The sequence below is a fragment of the Zosterops lateralis genome (assembly GCF_965231275.1).
Source record: "Zosterops lateralis genome assembly, chromosome: 8".
In the NCBI taxonomy this organism is placed as follows: Eukaryota; Metazoa; Chordata; class Aves; order Passeriformes; family Zosteropidae; genus Zosterops; species Zosterops lateralis.
In genome coordinates this window covers 10,812,255-10,818,932 of record NC_139768.1, presented here as the reverse complement: position 1 = coordinate 10,818,932, position 6,678 = coordinate 10,812,255, and positions in this window count along the sequence as shown.

Here is a 6,678-nt window from a genome sequence, read left to right as displayed (position 1 = left end):
CACAACTGCACTTAATCAAATAAAAAAAATGATTAAAATTCTTTGAACTCACCAAGCAAATATGGGAAAACACAAGCAAATATAGTACCTAGCTAGCAGATCTGATAAAGAAAGGATGTTTATACTATACAAATAGGACCTATAGAGGCTTCAAACTTCTGAAAATTGCTCTCATTACTCACAGAGAATATTACAATAGTTAGCCTTGGTCTGACAGAGGTCCATCTCTCTGATAGAGTCTTTGTCACAGCAAACATCTAGATGAAGCCTAAGAGCACTGCAAGTATGAGCCAATGCTCTCCTAAAAGATTCTACTACCCTACAGCAAACTTCTGCTCAGTGTCACTAAGCCAAAAGTATTGAATTTATTGTTTTCTGGTGTAGTTTTCTTCCATTGTCAGAAGTGGTTAATTCCATAGATACTATATAGTTACACACAAAAAATCACAAAGGCCTTTGCCCTGCCTATCACTAAATCAGTGAATTTGTACAAATTTTCATGCTAACACATCATGAAAGCAATTCACATAGTCCTAAGGCATATTCACTCTTAACCTAGAGGGGAAATGAGACATGGAGCAGCCTGAGTGCTGCAGCAAAGGCCAGTGCAGGATCAGCTGAGCAAAGAACACAGACAGTTTTCCAAGCTCAACACGGGTGAGCTACCTAGTAGACCATCATTCTTCTCTACTATTGCCTCCAACAAAAATGCTGCTTTTGGAATGGTTAGATGTTAAGTATTTCACCTTCTTGAATATATATGGTTTCAATTGCAGTATTTCTGGCTTTAATTCCTAGACAAACCTCAGCTTTCACTGACAGCTGCACCAAGAGGAGCCTCAGCAAAGTCAATGAGGTTGCACTGGGCTTGAACACAGTGTGAGCTAATAACAAGCCCAAATGCATCATAAGCAAAGTGGCACAGTGCACACATTCTGTCTTCTGCATTCAGACAAAAAGTATGTCTTGTGTTTCCTGCCCCTTGTCTCCTCCATGCCATAATCCACAGGCTGCTTGCAGGATGTAAGTGGGTTCATTTGCACTCCTCACACCACTGCTGATGGGGATCTGTCCTGATGCAGAAAATGCACAAGGCCTTTCCTTTACAGATCAGATCCTATCCAGCACTATCAGAAATCTTCCTCAGTCAATGAGCAATTAAAATAATTACCTTTAATCATATTCTTCAATTACTCCGCAGTACTGAGGGAGGACTTGGAAGGCTGGGACCAGATGCAAACATATTCTGTTCTGATTAAAACTGACTGAAATGCTCCAATGAATATAAACCACTGACTATTCACCTGTTTTGGGAACAACTCCTGTATGTTTTAAGCTGCTTCATATTTAAACTCATTAGAATGACACCAGGGAAGCAACAGAAAGCTGTGCTGAGTGCCCAAGAGCTCCTGACGGGACCCCTTCAAAGGGGCAGCTACCTTGGAATGCTTGCAAAACACAAAATAGTTACTCAGAGGAAAAGACCACTGTGTGCTCCTCCCTGCCAAAGGGATGCAGTGCCCAAAGTAGAGCTGGAATGGCTCTCAGGTACCTCAGGGGGTCCTGGTGTGAGGAGATGACTGGATGTGTGTAGTATGGGGCTGTGGACAGTGGTAGGTTCACTTGGCTGAGGACACCCAGGAAACTGCTTTTTCTTATAAGCAAACCGATGATATAAAGGAGAACTAAAGATAAGAGAGAACTAACTGATGTTGGGAAGGGGTAAAAAGTGATTGAAGAGGATAAAAGCAGAATATGTGAACTTATACTTGCATCAAATCACTGTTTTAGCAGTCAGAACAACAGAAAAAGCAGAGTGGTGCCAACAGTCATTTAATTTGGAAGTTTTGCACTATTTGATACTCTGCTTAAGACACTCAAGTCATATAGTTGTGGCAACACCCACTGTTATTTTAAATATACCTTGCTGGTCAGTACATTAATTAATAATGCAGATCTACTTCATAACATTTTCCAAATAATGTTAATGAGACAATAACTCAAATCTAGTTCCTATTACAGCATGATCTACACATACAAGATGGTGAAAATGGAAACTTATTCTCAAATCCATGTGATGTAACATCAAAATAACCAATAAATTTTTGATTCAGATCCAACACCTGCCAGGCTTTTCAAACAAGGTGATGAAGCTGTGACTGGACCTTCTGTGTGAGTCATAAATGCCTTCCTACCATGACTAAAGGAAAATTAAAAATACGTCTCATTTCATTGATTATTCAGTAGAAACCATTCATTGACCTCAAAGCACGTGTTTTTCAAGCATCCTTCTTGTGGAGGTGGTGTTATTGATCAGAATTGGGCTGAGGCTCTGAGCATGTTGGGGAAAGGAGCAAAGGGCAGTTGTGAGAGCAGCAAGGCTCATCTCCAGCAGCAGCAGCAAAGAGACCATACAAGAATCAGGGGGAAGCCAGAAGTGGTACCTAGCCCCAAACCAAATAAGAGCTGCTAGTTCTCTGCTCCCAAGCCTTCCTACTATTATCTATTATCTTCTCTTGCATAATTTGTCATAATCTCTGACTCGTCAGGCCAATTAATCATGCTTCAGAAAAAATGAGATTTCTCACAAGGAGATTATCTGTCTCTGACAAACAAGGGATAATTCAATTAGCTTCCTTTTCTAAACATTTAGTAACTGGTTTTGGTAAATTAGTCCTTTTTGTAATTTAGCTATAATTTAGGAAGATTTAATATGTCATTAGGCACACCGAATTCTGTGTTAATATACCATTATGGCTGAGATTTTAATTGCCCTAGAGTCAGGAACTGTATACATAAATGGCTTGATTCCCACATGGAAGCAGCAGATAGGAAATACATGGAGCTCCACAGAAATTCTCCTTAAAATCCCTTCTTTTAGTTAAGCACATGCTTAAGGACTGTGGAGAATAAGAGGCTTTCTCTGACTTGGGTAAGAACTCCAGGAATTCAGCGTAAAAGACAAATATTCACATATTTATTTGCAGAATTTCTGCACACTACAGAAATGTATGAATTTAACTTGGATTTAACCCTCTTCATAGTGCTCGAAGTTCCTGTTTCCCATCCTGTAATTTCCTGGGAAAATCCTGGTATCTAACAGTGGTACCTGACTGTACTGATCAGACTGCCTGTCTGATGAGAATTTCTTCTGTTTCATTCTGGAAACAGGCTTTTTAGTCCTTTTGGACATTGCCAATTGATACTAATGTAATGGCATTAAAGAAGTCAATGCAACTACATCTGAGAGTAAAAATCAGCAACTTTCATGCTGGGGAGAAATCAAGAGAAAATCAAAGCAATTGAGTTGTTAAAACTCATCATTCTCAACACTTATGCCTTTTAACACCCAAAGCAATTGGATGTTAAAAGGCATAAGTGGAGAAGCAGATTTTAAAGCAACGTGAATTGCTTTACCACAGCCAGATTTTCCTGAGCTGCAAATGAAGAGTCAGCCAAAGCAGAGAGATCCCCACACACTGCTGGCTGCAGCCTGGCCATAGAAGACCCAGAGCTTCCTGACTGGTCTCTGCAACAACAGAGCTCAGGGTATTTCCCAGTATACTGAGTAGTAACCTGCCCATGGCACATCCTTTCAGAGTTCATGTATGACTGTATGGATCCACCAAAAAGTGCTATGATTTGCAGAACCTCTTCTTTCAGAGAATTTTGGAGCTCAGGCCAAGGCAGCCTCCTCCCACCATTTGAACAAATTTGCCAATTTCTATCAGAACTTGATAAAAGAGCAGAAGCCTCCAAGACATTTACATTCCAGCATGCTTCATGAAGGCAAGCAACTAGAAAAAGAGGACACAAAACCTCATTTCAAGCTTTTTCCCAGACTGGGGCCTTCTCTAGATCTCTCTTTGCAGGTTACCTGATGCCTACTAAGACCCATGGCCTTATTCAGCAAATATCAACCAAGCACATAGCCAAATCTGTTGGGAAGCCAACTTCATGAGTTCTGTTTCTTTCTCTCACAAGACAAATGTGCTTACACTGGAAACACACATCTCTCAGCAGAAGTAGTAGGAAAATGGCCACAACCTGCACCAAGGCAGTTCAGTCCACCAGACTGACACATGCCAAATCTGTGGTAAACCAGATTGATGAAAACACTAAGGTGGCTTATCACAGACCTTTTTATCACAGCCTTTCTGATTCTCAGCAGGAATAACTGGTACCCATTTGCAGCTAAGTTGACCAAGAAAAGCCTCAAAGCAGCACAATCTGATTCTCTACCTGTCTTGAAAACACTCATCCCTGTCATGACAAGGGAGCTTATACCTCTGTCAAAATGCCAAATGTTGTAACCACTCTGCCACCACACTTTCATTTAGAGAAAAACAAGAACTTTCCTCTATTTTTTTTAAGGTTAAGATAGTGCAGGACTCATTAGATGTCATGCTGTTCACTAGTTTAGAGCCCTAAATTCATATTCGAAACAACTTGTATAAAACAGGCTTTTCCATTAATTATTTCATGTGGTAATAGGAGACAGGATTCTGGACTCAGCTGTACACCAGCAAAGACTGGGAATAACTTGATGGAATTTATGCAGGAAAGAGCAGTACAGACAGGAGGAGACTTCAGCCCATGCATTTTTTTAATTTAAAATATTCCTATATTTAACTATACTTCCAAACTCAATGCTTATTACTATTAAGGGATTTATTAGGCAAGGATTGCTCTGGACAAAGCCCAGCTGACCTCAGTGGGAATTTTGCCCAAGTAAACTTCCCATTGGAGTAGGGAATACTATTTGTATGCTCACAAGCATTAGCAGAGACCAGACCCACATCTGAAAACTGTTTCATCAGCTCTCAAAGGTACCATTACCAACAGAGGTGAAGCTTTAAAAACTATTGGGACAGATTCTCTCTGTGCCTTTTTGGCCTGCATGGTGTCCATTAACACTCTGCAAGCAGCTGAGATGAATTCACAGCCCTGGGCTGCAGGGTGCATTAAGCTCTTTTGATTTCCCTCCTCCACAATGCCACTGTGGGGTGTAAAAGTGAGGGTTGGAAAGGTAAATATCCTGGGGAAAATGTGCTCACAGCATGTGTGCAGCTGTGCCTTTAAAAACTGCTGGTATGGGACGTGTAGAAGGAAATGCTCAGTTGGATGGTGTTCCCTGCAGAACAATGCTGACACGTTCAGATATCACATTTACAGGCTGTCAGGCTCACAGACTTGGCGTTAGCTCAGGACAAAGTACGGTATCGGGGAGAATCAAACTGTTCTGCAGGAATGGATCATGGAGTGGGTAAACTCCCCACCAGTGAAAAAACCCCTCAGAGAAGACTTGGACAATTTCTACAGCTACAGTGAATAATATCAGAAGGATACTGGGCAGAAAGCCAATGTGTTTCTGATAAAAGTTGGTTCTCAGTCACTTGAAGTTTTTATTAGTTTTCAATTAAGACAGCCAAAAGGCTCACAATGAAAATGGATTGCAGATCCTTAAGGAGGACTGCATTCTGTGCAAAAATGGAACAAAATCATTTTAGTGCAAGGGGAATGGAAAGTATTAAAGGAGTTTGTAGCAGATCTAAAACCTGGAAGATGAACATTTTTTTTCTGGAGTGGGGAGGAAGAGCGTTGGGGGAGCATGGTGGTTGACTAACCCTGATAAGAGCAGAGCTCATCACTGGTGTGAAGAAACACATGCACAGAGAAGCAAGAGAGAGGATCATGAAAGACCCAGAAATAAACTCTGGCAAAACATCTGGAATGTGACAAGCAAAGGAAGTCACCCAGACTTAACTGAAGCTTACAGAGAGCTGGCTGCTCTGATACTGTGGCCATGATAGCATGCACATATACCATAAGTAAAGAAATAAAGACAGAACCTGCTCATGGCATTCAGAGTAAAAAAATAACGGTATGTGACTTGGCACACAAGCCAAAACCATGTCCAGAGCTTAAAACTATATTACAGCCATAATTCTTGAAGAGATGGCAAGGAAGACCTGGCAAGTTCAATGATGACAACACCAACACTGCTGCTTCTGGAGATGTCTGGACAGCAATGGCTACAAAACATGATTTGGCTGCAGCTGTGGGCTGCCTAATGATATTTTGTCTTCTAAGATTTAGTGAAGAAGGCAAATCTTATAGCTGATCTTAACGTTCTAAGTCTGGTCAAGATAGTACACTCATCAGAGAAGGAGTGACCAAAACAACTAAAAAAGGCTTTAGTGACACTTTTGGAAAATTGGGATGCTCTCAAAGAGGGCTGAGCAGTGCTGAAAGGACACAATTGCTCTAACACACAAGCTACAAGAGTAGCTCCCAGGAAAGCTATTCTTGTAAAGAGGGCAAGCTTAGACACATTTGTCTGGGAAGGCAGGGAAGAAATATCAGTCCAGTTGTTGAACATTTGTTCTGGTTGTTGAAAGGGGCAAACAGACAGTTCATGGAAAGCCAGAATGTCCCTGAGGACAAATGCTGATATGAGCAAAATCAAAGTACGACTTAGAGTATTACAATTTTTAAATTTAAACTTCAAATCTGCTTTTTCATATCTTACTAATCCAGAGATTGTACAGCATTTTAAAATGGAAATATCATCGCTAGAAAGAACTACAGATGTTAATAATTAGTGACACATTACTCACATTTCATTGTAAAGCAGATGTGTGTATTAATCTAATTATAATAACTAATACAACATAG